Source organism: Eulemur rufifrons, chromosome 19, assembly GCF_041146395.1.
Source record: "Eulemur rufifrons isolate Redbay chromosome 19, OSU_ERuf_1, whole genome shotgun sequence".
Taxonomy (NCBI): domain Eukaryota; kingdom Metazoa; phylum Chordata; class Mammalia; order Primates; family Lemuridae; genus Eulemur; species Eulemur rufifrons.
In genome coordinates this window covers 115492154-115506717 of record NC_091001.1, presented here as the reverse complement: position 1 = coordinate 115506717, position 14564 = coordinate 115492154, and the positions used below count along the sequence as shown (strand labels likewise).

The 14564-nt window shown below is 39.5% G+C and overlaps 1 long non-coding RNA gene across 1 annotated transcript in view; it reads left to right on the top strand.

Annotated features, from left to right (window-relative positions):
- LOC138399955 (uncharacterized) overlaps positions 1-13006 on the top strand; it is a 38809-nt gene extending 25803 nt beyond the window's left edge. Inside the window, exon 3 of the long non-coding RNA XR_011236202.1 lies at positions 12889-13006. This is a non-coding gene — a long non-coding RNA (uncharacterized lncRNA). The remainder of the gene's footprint in view (positions 1-12888) is intronic.
- Positions 13007-14564: the final 1558 nt, after the last annotated feature.

The window sequence follows — 14564 nt, the reverse complement described above, 5'->3', positions numbered from 1 at the left end:
TGTTGTGTTTAGAAATGTTTTATTTTAGGATGGGTAGGTGTTCATTATATTACATAATGTATTTCCTAGGCTTTACTGTTTTTTTGTAAGGCAAGCATGGAAATGAGGTTTATTGAGGAGAGAAAGATGGGATTATAGGGCAAGAGCAAGATACAGGTTTACAGAGTGTGATGCATACACCACAGATGACGACCAGACCCATTGTCACAGCAGGAAAAGAGAGCTAGGCTTTTTTTTGCTTGACTTGTTTTATGATGAAATAAAATAAAAACCTTATGAGTTAACTCCAGAAGAACTCTCTGATACATACTCCTCTTGGGATCGTTGTACTTTATTCTTAATCCTAATGTAAAAATATATGAAGAAAAGACCTCTTAGAACTTTTCTGGCCCCCCATGGCTCTTTAACAGTAAAATTTAGTATGTAATTAAAAAATAGAATCCAAGATTCATAGGTCTTAATATATTTAGTAACTCTTATTTATCTTTATAAATTCTTACTTTGTGCATGACTTATTTCTTATTAGCTTCATGTTCTTATTTTATACTGATCTTGAATTAAATTGCTGAAGTGGATGTTACAGTAGGGCTATGAAAAATATTTCAAAGCTATTAAAGTGGAAATAATTAAACTCTTCAAAACAGTTTCAAGAATAGTACAAAGATATCCTGTGTTCCCTCAGCCTGATTTCCCAGTTGTTAGAAATTTACCACATCTGCCTTATCATTCTCTCTTTCTCTCTGTGTGGATACAAGTCATTTTTTTCTGAACCATTTGGCAGTAAGTCACAGACATGATGTCACAGGACCCCCTCAATACTTCAATGTCTGTTTCCTAAAAAATAGACACTTTTCTACATGAATCACATTATGTCCATCAAAATCAGGAAATTAATACCATAGCACATTCTAATCCACAAACCTCATTCAAATTTTACTGGTTTTCTCCAATAAAGTCTTTTATAGACCCAGGATCCAACATAGGATCACACATTCCATTTCACTGTCATGTCTCATTAGTTTTCTTCTATCTGGAGCAGTTCCGAGTCTCTCCTTCCTTTCATGACCTTGATATTTTGGAGAGGACAGGCCAATTACTTTGCAGAATGTCCATAAGTTTGTGTTTGTCTGATGTTTCCTCATGACTGGATTTAGGACATGCGTTTTGAAAGGCAGCTGTGCTCACCACTATACCACCAATGTACTCAGGACAGGCGTTTTTGGCAGGAATACCACAGAGGTGATGCTGTGTTCTTCTCGATGCATCTATCAGAAGGCACATGATGTTGATTTGTCCCATTGCTGATGAAATTTACTTTTATCATTTGGTAAGATGATGTCTGCCAGACTTTGCAATGGAAAGTTAATGAATAAATATTGTCTGGAGGTATTTTGAGACTATGTAAAAATCCTGTTCCTGATCACACTTTCACCCATTTATATTAGTATCCAGTTTTGCTCCTTGACCAAAACAATTATTATAAGGGTTACCAAATGGTAACCATCCCTTCCATCATCCTTCTACATTTATTAGTTGACCTTCTATTGTAAGGGAAAGCTTTTCTGCCTCTGTATCCACCCCCCCATTTGTTTATTAATTGATATCACTATGGGCTCCTCAGTTCCTATTTTATTCAATCATTTATAAACGATTGCTCTCATCATATCATTTCTTTGATGTTCAAATTGTCCCAGATTTAGCCAGTGGGAGCCCCTTGGTTGGCTCCAGTGTCATTTTGATATGTCTCCATGATCGTTTGGGAATTTCCATACTTTATGGTACATGATGTTCTAGGCTTATTAAATACTTTCCCTGCCTGAGCCCTGAAATTAGCCATTTCTCTGGTTCCTTTTGAGGAGAATAGGATTTAGAAACCAAAGTCTGGATGTCTGGCATGCTCATTGCTGCTGGTATACTCATCTTTGTGTTTATGTGTGTATGCATGTATGTGTGTGCATGTATACATACATACATACATATAAGTTGTCCCTTGTTCCTTAGTGGGGGATTGGGTCCAGGACCTCCTACAGGTACCAAAATCCATGGATGCTCAAGTCCCTGATATAAAATGGAGTAGTATTTGCATATAACCTATGCACATCCTCTTATATACTTTAAATCATATCTAGATTACTTATAAGACCTATAATCCCTAATGTAATGTAAATGCTATGCAAATAGTTGTTACATAGTTTAGGGAATAATGACAAGAGAAGAAAGTCTGTACATGTCCAGTACAGATACAATTTTTTTCTCAAATATTTTTGATCTACAATTGGTTGAATCCATGGATGCAGAGCCCACAGATAGAGGCCTGACTGTGTATGTATCTATGTCTATACACAGATAGATGTTTTTCTATCATCTATCAATCAGAAACCAGGAGTTTTTACTGATTGTTCCAATTACAATCCAATCTTAGATGTTTCTAATTCTAGTCTTTCCCCCTTTTATATTTGTACCTGCCTTCCCTGAGAGTGAGAGTAGGCACTCAATGTATTGACATATTTGCTTAGTCCTTTTTTATTTCTGTCTTTTTTTTTTTTTTTTTGAGTCAGAATATTGCTCTGTTGCCCAGGCTAGAGCGCCATGGTGTCAGCTTAGCTCACAGCAACCTCAAACTCCTGGACTCAATCCATCCTCCTGTGTCAGCCTCCCGAGTAGCTGGGACTGCAGGCATGTGCCACCATGCCTGGCTAATTTTCCTATATATATTTTTAGCTGTCCATATAATTTCTTTCTATTTTTAGTAGAGGCGGGGTCTCGCTCTTGCTCAGCTTGGTCTCGAAATGCTGAGCTCAAACTATCTGTCCGCCTCGGCTTCCCGGAGTGCTAGGATTACAGGTGTGAGCCACTGTACCGGGCCTGCTTAGTCCTTTTACATGTAACCAATCGCCTGAGCACATGGCCGTCTCCTCCTCTTTGGCACTGCCAACTCAACTGTGCTGGCTGAGACTTCTTCTCCAGTCCAGCTATTGTTTTTTTTGTTTTCCAATCTAGGTTTGACTTAATTGCACATAGTGACAAATATGGCAATGAAACATTATTCTCTCAATTTAACTTGCAGGCAGCTGGAAACAGAACTAACTTTTCGGAGAGGCTACAGGAATTCTCTTACTTCATTTAATTTTTTAGAAGACCCTTTTAAATTTGGTATTACTTGAGTTTACCCCAAAACAGTTAAAGATATTGTCCAAGATAACTGGTTAGGCAAGACAATCCACTAGATGGACAAACTGCACTTCAGTGTTAGCTTTTTGGTTACTTTCTTTCTGATTGCATGAATGACAACTCCTTCCAATGATGTAATAGGCCAGATGGGGAGGGCCTGTTTCATAGCCACCTCCAGGAATCTGGATCAGAGAATCTGGTGGACATTGTCATGAGTGGCAACTCAGCATCTCCTTCCTTCCTTCCAATGAATACTTTTAGGGTGCTTATTCTTAATAAATAATGGTATATTAATTCTATGGAATACTATGCAGTTAAATGAGGCAGATATATTTGTAGTCAATAAAAAATATGCTGTTTTACACTTCTAAAAAAATTAAAAATGTTATATATAATAAGTACTAAATTGTATACTTCAAATAGTTAAATTGCATGGAGTGTACATTATGCCTCAATGTAACTGTTTAAGAAATGAAAGATCAACAATTTCCCCACCCATCATTTTGTTTTATAAACTGCTATCCTGTCAAGTCCAAAAGCCTGGAAACATACTTTTGCTTTACTAGTTTAACTAAAAAAATAATTGAAACATTTTATAAAACCGAATAAAGTATTCAAAATGAACTGTTTTGCTATCAGGAACCTTGATCAATAAGTTGCATAGTGTTATTTCCTGTTCTTAATCTAATGTACTTTGATGCCAAAATAAATAAATAAACAAAAACCTACTAGGAAGTCTAATTTAAGTACTCTGCTTTGCTAACTGTCCACATTCAGTGCTTGCCACACTGACTGCTTGGAGATTCTTGGGGAAATGTTATTGATAGTTATTCTTCTTAAAAAATGGCTGGTTACTGGATCTTATTGTTAAGGACTAACTTTATTTCTCCTCCCCTTATTTTTTCTTTCAGTTATTTTTATTGTGGTAAAATACATGTAACAAAATTTATTATTTTAATTATTTGAAGTGTACAGTTGAGTGTATTTACATCATCTATAATGCGCGGTTCTCACCACCATCCACCTCAGTGGCGCTGCCGTTTGGTAACCCTGGAGCTCTGCACCCACTAAGCAGGAGCTTGCCCTCCCCTCCCCCGGCCACCAGCAGCCACCCACTCATTACTATCTCAGGGTTGGTTGGGGAGAGTATTCAATTGGTGAGTGTTTATTTAGTGTCTATTTAATGGTAAAAATTATTAGTGACATAAAGAATGTTGAAAGCATGGCATGCTTTAAAACACTGACAATATTGCTGGGCAGATAATACATATACGATAATTATATAGGAATGAATGAAAACATGGAATTATAATTGTAGCTTTTAAATATGTAGCTTGTATATGCAAGTTGTAATAAATTATGGGGTACTAATAAGAGACCAAACAGATCAAAGAAAGTAATGCCAGCATTGATAAGAATTTAATTACGATGCCGGGCAGTGGTGCACACCTGTAGTCCCCGTTGCTCCGAAGGATGAGGTGGGAGGACGACTTGAGCCTAGGAGTTTGAGTCCAGCTTGAGCAACATAGTGAGATCCTGTCTCTAAATAAAAAAGAGTTTAATATACGATTAGGAATGTATCACATTTTGTTGGAGAAGAAGGAAATCTTTCAGTAAATCATGCTACTTCAGTTGTTGCCTCTTTGGGAAAACACTGCATATTCTCATTTAATGTCATATAAAAAAGTAATTTCGTGGTTTCCAGTCTGGCATTTCAGGAGCTCCTAAGTCCCCACTCAATCCTAACAACAACTGGAAAGCTGAACAGTCAAGAAAAACCAACTCTTATCTCTTTTAGAGGAGTCAGACCACAGGACAAAGTGCTGCACCAAAAATGAAGAGACAGGCAGATACAAAGAATCCCAGCTCCTCACAGCAGAGGCCTGCAAGCAGAAACCTCTGCGGGAACCAGTGCTGGGGCCGGAAAACCTGAGCTGTAACTGGAGAGTTGCTGGACATTCTGTGTGCACAACTCAGAGTTACAGACTTCAGAGGGACCGAGTCACAGGGGAGGGCCTCCGTGCATTGCTGAGTTTTACCTCCAGGAGCTCAGCCAGGACCTCACAGTGAATACTGGAGAAAAACCCCGTTGTGCTTCTCACATGAGAAAGGAGAGATGAACCGTCCTGATAGATGCTGGAGCGCTCTGTTCTTCACGAGGCCTCCCCTCTGGAGAGGTGATTCTAGCAGAGCCTAACCTACCTAGGGGAAGGGAAGTACCCAACTCCAGCCCCCTCTATCATTCTACTGGGGGAAATGGAAATAAACAACTTCAGCCTCCTCCAGCCGTCCTGCCCCACCCAAGGGGGGACTGTGAAGCACCGGTGAAGCTCGCAGTGCAGGGCACAGGCTCACCAAAGACTGCAGTCTGATGACAGGGCTGGGAATGCCTCCCTCCCCCACCTCACACTGCATTACTGAAGGCCTGTGTACCCTGGTTCCTTGTACCCAATACGTCATGTTTGCCTTTCAACAAAGAAGTGCAAAGCCTACTGAAAGGTAAAAAATAGTTTGAAGGGACTAAACAACCACAAGAATTAGAGTCAGATATGGCAGAAATGTTGGAATAATCAGACCAGGAATTATTAAAGGCCATGATTAAAATGGTAAGGACTTTAAGGCAAAAAATAAGCAACATGCAAGGTCAGATTTGTGATCTAAGCATAGAGGTAGAAATTCTAAGAAGAAACCAAAAAGAAGTGCTAGAGATAAAAAACACTATAGCAAAATGTACACTGCCTTTCATGGGCTCACAGGACAGGGCTGAGGATAGACTCTCACAGCTTGATGGTTGGAAACTTTCAAAACTGAAAAGCAAAGAGAAAAAAGTTGGGCGTGGGGGAACCCAAACCCAGAATAGAATATTCTAGAACTGTGGGGCAGCTACAAAGGGTGTAACGTATGTGTAATAGGAATGCTGGAAGTGAAGAAAGAAAGGAACAGAAGCAATATTTGAAGCACTAGTGCCTGAGAATTTCACCAAATTAATGTCGACGCCACACCAATGATCCAGGAAGCTCAGAGAACATCAAGCAGAATAAATGCCAAAAATACCTAAGCATATGATATTCAAATGTCAGAAAATTAAAAAACCGTTCCTATAAAGGAGCAAAGTTAAGAACTATGTCTTTTTCCTCAGAAACTAAGCAAGAAGAGTGGAGTGAAAATATTGAAAGTATTGAAAGGAAAAAAATCCACCCACCTAGAATTCTGTATCCAGCAAAGCTATATCTTCCATAAAAAGTAAAAATAGAGACTTTATAAGACAGACAAAATTGAGGGAATTTCTTGCCAGTTACCTGCCTTTTTAGAAATTTTAAAAGAAGTTCTTCAGAGGAAAATTATATAGATTAGAAACCTGGATCTTCCTGAAGAATGGAAGACCATTCAAGAAGGAATAAGTGGATGCAAAATAAATGATTCTAAAGTTTATATGCAGAGGCAGAAGACCCAGACTAGTCCACATAATTTTGAAGAATAACGAAGTTGGGGGACTGACAGTACCTGACTGCAAGACTCACGGTGATAAAGGGATACATAGCTAGATTTCAGTATAATTTTATTTAATGTTTCTTAAGAGGCAAAGAGAGAAAAGTATGAGTAATGTTAATATATGAAAAATTAACACATAAATGGGAAAATGGTATGAATAGATGAGGAATGAAAAATAATTTAAAATTGCTAGTAGACTTTTGGGGAAAGTTCAGACTTACCGAAGTAACAATGAAATGTACATCCAAAACAAATGGGATTAATTTTTTAATTTTATGTAATATTTGATGCAAATGTTTGAAAATATTTTTATATTCGTTTTATGCAACATAAAAAAGCAAAAACTTCAACCCATTGCAAGTAAAACTCAGAACCTGTTTGATGGTGTGAATTCACATGTGGCTTCCCTGGCTCCTCCCTGTCCCCTCTCTGTCCCCTCGCTGCTCTCCTGCCTGTTGTGTTTATCATTCTCTTGCATTAAAGCAATTTTCACATACATGTATATCCCCAAGCAGATTGTTCAATTTTGCCCATTTTAAAGTTTTTCCTGACTTGCTTTCTCCTTTTCTCTCCTCTTTTCCCTGCTGTTTGTGTAAAGCTTGTGTGGGTGCAAAATACGACGCTGCTGTGATGGAGGGGCTGCGGTGAGCCTGAGTTTGTAGGGTGGAGAGTGTCAGTGTCGCCTGGGGCCTCATTAAACACAAAACACAAAACTTGTTACTCACAAGTTTTCTGTTTTTTATTGTTGAGGGTCACGAGCTACTTTTACTGAAAGGAGTCTGTTGTATTCCTCAAATGCATTTGAGCCGAAAAAAGATTGAGGACTATAGCAATGATCTCTGCAAGTCTTCCCGTCTTGGTCTTGCTTTTTGATGTCTCAGTCTTTGATAAAACAGAAATGAAGGCTTACTCTAGCATCTTGCTGTTTACATAACAGCTGAAAAAGTTGAGTTTAAAAATTTTGTATTGCAGATTTAACATGTTGAAACCTGTGCTAGGCACCTTGAAAGACATTAGATGTAAAAATAAACGACATGTCTTGTCTTAGTTGAATTAAAAGAATTCTTTTGAGGAATATGTAGTTATGTGTACAGACAATAAATTTGTGAGAGAGATATAAACAAATTACTGTTAGAATACAAAAGACAATTGAGTTTGATTTAGTTTGGTCAGGGAAGATTGGATTAGAGTAAGTCCTAGAAAGGACAGTTTTTACTAATTAGTAATGGGGCAGGGGAGAACATTCCAGAAGAGAGAACTGCATAAACAAAGGGCTAGAGGTGTGAGGTTTGGGGGCATATTTGGGAATGTGAATAGTACAGTTTAATAGTGATAGAATACACATCCAGGTAAGAAGGGGCTGAAAAGTTGGTTTGGCCGCATCAACAAGGACCTTAAATGATCACCTGTCTACACATAGGATCTAATTTTCTTTTTATTGGTGAACACCCAAATTACAATTCTTTTCTTGTATCTAGTCATGTCATTAATCATATTTATTAGATTAGAGAAGGATTTTTGTCTCTTTGCTTATTGCTGTATCCTTAGAGCGTCGAAGAGTTCCTGGTGTTGTCACAGGCGAATGTGAATTATATGTTAAATCAAAGAATAAATTTAGATTTTGTAAGAAGAATGTCAGTGGTTATACTTTAAAGAGATCTTGTCTTAATAGGTCAAGCTGTTTTGGATACTTTTATAGTACGCCCCAAACTTCATTGTATTCACCTCACTTGGATTTGTCTTTCTCTTGCGTTCTTTGTAGTGTTCTACTTGGGCTTTTTTTTTTTTTTAATACCTGTCATGAATTTAATGTAAATCACAATTACGAGCCTGTCACAATCTCAAGCCTTAAAATACTGAATACGTGTACAGTGTGACAAGAGTAGGTAAATTGGGGCCCCCATTCGCTGGAGCCAGTCCCACATGGAAAGCGTGTGGCAGGAGTGAAGAACAGAGTGGCAACTGCTTAGTCCCACTGGATCTTTGGCTCATCTCTAGGAAGGACACTCCGGGTTGGGGAGGCCACATCCCGGCCCAGCCAGTTGAAGTTGTCAGCGTCGTTCCAGTTATTTTTGCTCCTGTCTAAACCAGAGCCCTCGAGGTCTCTGTCCATCCCCGGGTGGGTCCAGGTGGAAGGGGCGAACTGGATCCCACTGCGCCCCCCGCGATGGCCCTGCTGACCATCTGCAGGAAGACGCGGGTGTCTCCGGTGCCCTGATGCGGAGCTGTCGCGGGCCACGGCCAGCACGCAGTCTCTGCGGTCCTCCAGGGACACGGAGGCGACCCGGGCCGCAGAGCAGCCGGCAGCCGCGGGCCTTGGTCGGCCCAGGGTGCTGGGATCCCCACAGCTCGACCGCGCATCGCTCCGTTCGGTCAGAAGGGCTCGCGCTGGCGGCTCCTCGGCCTTCGTCCTTCGTCCCCGAACTTGGGACTCCGGGTGGGAGAAGCCGCAGCCCCGGCTGGAGCCGCAGCCTCCCTCCTCCTCCGAGGGCGGCCGGGGCCAGGAGCCGCGTCCACTGCGCCGGCGGAAGCTCCGTCCGGCTCCGGTTCCGGGAAGCGAAACCTCCTCGGGCTGCAGCTCCCGGCGCTCGGCCAGGGCCGCCCGCGCCGCGCCAGGTCTCCTGTCCCCGCCAGGTCGCAGGCGGCCGGGACAAAACCGCGGCCTTGAGAAGTTTCTGCAGCCCCCGGATCCGAGAGGCCGCCTCCCCCAGCCGGGGCCGACTCCCCGCCCTCCAGAAGCTTCCACGGCCGCTCGCTCCCACGAAGGCAGCGGTGAAAAAGTCGCTCTTCTCCTCCTCCTCCTCCTGGCCCTGTCGCTTTTGCTTCCTTACTTGGGCTTCTAGTGCGAATGACCCTCCCCACAGGGCACCTGCATTGCGAGGTGTACCTGATGTCTGTGTCTTGGTTCAGGCAGAGCTCACAAATCTTTGATTTTAACATTACATCTCTTTTCCTGAGGTGTGTAGCATTGCATCGTTCTTTAATCTCGATTTTAATCATTTCTAGAAATATGCGACATCACTTTTAGAGTTTTTGCCACTTGGTTCCCACTGTGTTCTTCTGCTTGTTATAGTCTATAAATAGTTGTGTTTCCTATTTTAATATTATTTAGAAATGTTAGCTTTGCTGCTTCATATTTGATAGTTCTGAATAAATTATTTATAATTTTATATATGTGTATTTTGAAAAAACTTACAAGTTTCATTATATATTAGCTATACCTATTTGTATTATTCCTTAGTGTTCTAGAAATTACAATATGCATGCTTAATGTACCGTAGTCTCCCATGAATTAATATAATTCATTTACAATATATAATATATAACATTGTAACGTAATACCACTTCACAAAAAATGTAAGAGATTTGCAATAGTATCATTCTGTTTATTCCCCCTTTCCCACCTGTTTGCTGTGGTTCTCATGTATTTTACTTCTACATGCATTATAAACCTAATGACACCTACCAATTATTTTTATCTTTGCTTTAAGCAGCCAATTATCTTTTAAAGAAATTAACAAAGGAAAAGATTGGCTCTTATATTTTTCCATATATTTACCATTTTGCAGAAGACATCGCTTTCTTTCTGCTTAATTTTTACTGAAGCTAGAATTAATGTCTCGCCATCCGAATTTTCATATTGTGGACAATTTATATGTCATATATTACCGTACAATTCATAGTTCCATGCATATGCCAAATTTTCTCTACTGGTTTTAGGTTATTTTTTGGCAAGCATCAGTATTTTTTACTTTTTTTTAGACAGGATCTCATTCAGTCACCTATTCTAAAGTGCAGTGGTGTCATTACAACTCAAAGCAACCTCAAATTTCTGGGTTCAAGTGATCCTCCTGCCTCAGCCTCCTGAGTACCTGGGACTACAAGCATGTGCCACCATGCTGGGCTAATTTTTTTTTTTTCCTAATTTTTATAGAGATGAGGTCTTGCTTTTGCTCGGGCTGGTCTTGAACTGCTGGCCTCAAGCAATCTTCCTGACTCGGCCTCCCAAAGTGCTAGGTTTACAGGCATGAGCCACCATGCCTGGCCATTATTTATACATTTTTAAATACTTCATTATGTCTAGCACAGTGCTTTACACAAAGTGGGCAACTATGTATTTTTTTAAGTGTGTAAGAATGACTGAGGCCGGGCGCGGTGGCTCACGCCTGTAATCCTAGCACTCTGGGAGGCCGAGGTGGGCGGATCGTTTGAGCTCAGGAGTTCGAGACCAGCCTGAGCAAGAGCGAGACCCCATCTCTACTAAAAATAGAAAGAAATCATATGGACAGCTAAAAATATATATATCGAAAAAATTAGCCGGGCATGGTGGTGCATGCCTGTAGTCCCAACTACTCGGGAGGCTGAGACAGGAGGATCCCTTGAGCTCAGGAGTTTGAGGTTGCTGTGAGCTAGGCTGACGCCATGGCACTCACTCTAGCCTGGGCAACAAAGTGAGACTCTGTCTCAAAAAAAAAAAAAAAAAAAAAAAAAAAAAAAAAGAATGACTGAAATTTTATTGTTTTGTCTGAGTCTTTGTATAATCTCACAGGGTTAAGTTGTATTATAACAGTTCACCATTAGATGTCACTTTCTAACATATGTTCTTACCACTGAATTCCTACTGTACAGCTGATCAGATCCTGAAAGTTGGCACTCCTCTATGAGTGCACTTAAACTGAGAAGTTTGTCTTCTTTCATCTTAAAGTGATTACTCTAAAACAGAGGTGTTTCTTAATTGTAATTTTCATTATCTTTTAGTTTTACATCTAAGTTTGTACAGAACCAACTGATTTTCCTTAAGTTTTCTTTAAATTTGAATACTGGCATTATTTTTTATTTATTTTCTTGGAGCAAAGTCTGGAACTATTATAAGTAAAAGTGTGAAGAAGTAGGATATTCAGGAATACCTTTTAAAACATGTTCAAAATGTATTCTGTCGGTAGTGTAATTCTGAAAACCATCTCATTCTAGGAGCCCCACTGACCCCAGACTAACTGGAAGTGAGTCTTCTCAGGATAAGCTTTGATAGCAGCTGTGGGGTTTACTTGGGTTTGTCAAGGAAAGGGAGAACTGAGGGGGCTGTGAAAAGAAGTGTGGAGGTGGAGAAAGAGGAGATTCACAGGGCTCAGTTGACAATCACGCAGCACAGGGAAGTGCCGAGAATGAGCTTCCCTTGCTCATTCTCTTCCCTTACAGGACAGGAAAGGTCCCGGCAAGGAGATTTTAGGAATCCCAGAAGCTTTAACGTGTACTGTTATTTTTAAGGCCTAGATTTTAAACTTAGCATTATAATCTGTAAGATTTAGAGATATGTTTCAGTTGTTGCCAAATGCTGGGATTCATGATCTAACACAAAGTTCGTGGTGAAGGTTTCATAGGCTCACTCTGTTCCTAACAGATGAGTCCCTCTAAGCTGAGTCAGGAGAGGCCTCTTTTGTAAAACCCTCAGTCACCAGACACCCAAGCTGTGGCCCCAGGGTTTTCCCCAGTCTTGCCAGGCACAGGTGGAAAATCATCTGGAGGTCGGGTGGCTATTTTCTTCAGTTACTCCAGAATACTGAAATTTGAATAAATAGCAATGTTGTTTCTTAATAATGTAATAAATACCCCTGAAATTAACATCTATTCAAGAATATGATTGTTCCTAATAATTTGTGGCCCCCTGGTATCCTGTTTGCCAGCTTTTCCCATCTTACCCCAGAAGTAACTATTAATACTTTTTGCATTTTCTGTTCATGGTTTTATTTTATTGAAATGCTTCCATTTGTCAATATATGCATACAGAATTGGACTTTTTAAGCCATGATTATAATAAACCAAAGTACAAACAATTAGGGCATTTAAATTCCATTTTATATTGATCAAATTACAAACAATGCATTATTGATAAATGAAATTTTGTCTTGTAATATTTCTGTGCATAGAATAAAACTTAAATTTATTTAATAAAACATGTTGGCATAAGGTAGCCACTTGTCCTCTTTGGGAAAACCTTAACCCTTTCATTTTTAGACTCTCACTTTTTATGAAGTAATGAAGCAAATGGTAACTTGTATGAAGAAGGTGGTGTGGTGGATAGTAGGGAATGAGGCAGAAAGTTGGCAGTGCTACCTGTTACCTTGGTATGATCAGTAGTCAGGAGGCACTGATGATGGTACTCACTTGTGTTGATAATAATTCAATTTGTAATGTTTTTTTCCCTTATGTTTTTATGTCTTACTACAGCTAAAGAAGTAAACAGGTCATGGCACATTTAACAAAAAGATGACAGGCGGATACAAAAGCTATCCAGCATCTTTGGGCAGCCATTGAGATTATACAGAACCAAAAGCAAATTGCCAACATTGACCGTGTTACAAAGTAAGTAAATTTAAACAAACAAACAAAAAAACCCCTGTAAAATTTCATGTGAAACCTTGGGGGGAAAGTCCAAAAATACTTTATTATGCTAATCAACATACATTACAAAGGACTGAAGTCACTTACCGTGCAGGAGTATATAGTTGTTAGAAAAACAAATACAGAAACATACACAAGCAACTTGTGTTGATAAAATAAATATTAGATAAGTAAAATATCAGTATGTACTATTTATAATAGTTTTGCAGTTATCAGAATTTTTAACTCTTTAGGTCTTTTATTAAAATGGCTTTTAGCTAATCATTTGCTTTTATGTAGTGAAGCTGTCTAAAAATAGTATACTGTTCATTACTCATTGTAATACAGGACAAGCATGGTATGTGCAGTAAGTAAATAACATCTTGCCTGTGTGCTCACGCTTGTAATCCTAGCACTTTGGGAGGCTGAGGCAGGAGGATATCACCTTAGCCCAGGAGCTGGAGGCTGCAGTGAGCTATGATGATGGCATTGTACTCTAACTGGGGCCACAGAGCCCCTCAAAGACCCTCTTAACAAAACAAAGCAAAATTGCATTAGGTCATAGCCCACTGACAGAATTTTTAATAATTTCATTCTATATTTTAGAAATTATTAAACAAACCACTCAGTTTTTAAAAAGAAAGTTCCTCTCCACCCTGGTTTCTAATGCTATTTATATTGGTAGACAAAGATTCAGGATACAAAATAAAATCAAACTAATTTATGACTCTTCTATTTACTTGTTATATACTAATTATAAGGATGTCTTAAAATAAGAACTTGGTTTTATTTTGTTTCTCTGGGTATTTTTAAAGGAATAAAGCCAAATTTATCCTAGCACTCTGGGAGGCTGAGGCGGGCAGATTGTTTGAGCTCAGGAGTTTGAGACCAGCCCGAGCAAAAGCGAGACCCATCTCTACTAAAAATAGAAAGAAATTATATGGACACCTAAAAATACATACAGAAAAAATTAGCTGGGCATGGTGGCACATGCCTGTAGTCCCAGCTACTTTGGAGGCTGAGGCAGGAGGATTGCTTGAGCCCAGGAGTTTGCAGTTGCTGTGAGCTAGGCTGACACCATGGCACTCTAGCCCGGGCGACAGAGTGTGAGACTCTGTGTCAAAACAAAACAAAGCAAAAGCCAAATTTATCCTTTTAAATGTTTGGAGGTTGGTTTTGTTGTTGTTGTTGTTAATTTAGATAAAATTTCTTTATACCTATATCTCCATATTCTTTAAATGCTATGTGTAAAAATGGAAAACAGATAATTTACAAAAGCTCACTTAAACGCTTTTTTTTTGGCCTTTGTTAATAAGTAACAAAATTGAATTACATATATTTTTGTCCCTTCCCTATATTCTGGTGAAGAAGATCATAAAATTACCTGCAAGGGAAGGGACAGAAGATAGAGAAAGGGTTCAGGCTCTGTGTGGCTCTGACTCTACACTCACACTCAGAATACTTTAAAGCTGACCATGCACAACTCTTAGCTCCTGTAGGTTAGTGGAAGGAACAAAATAATA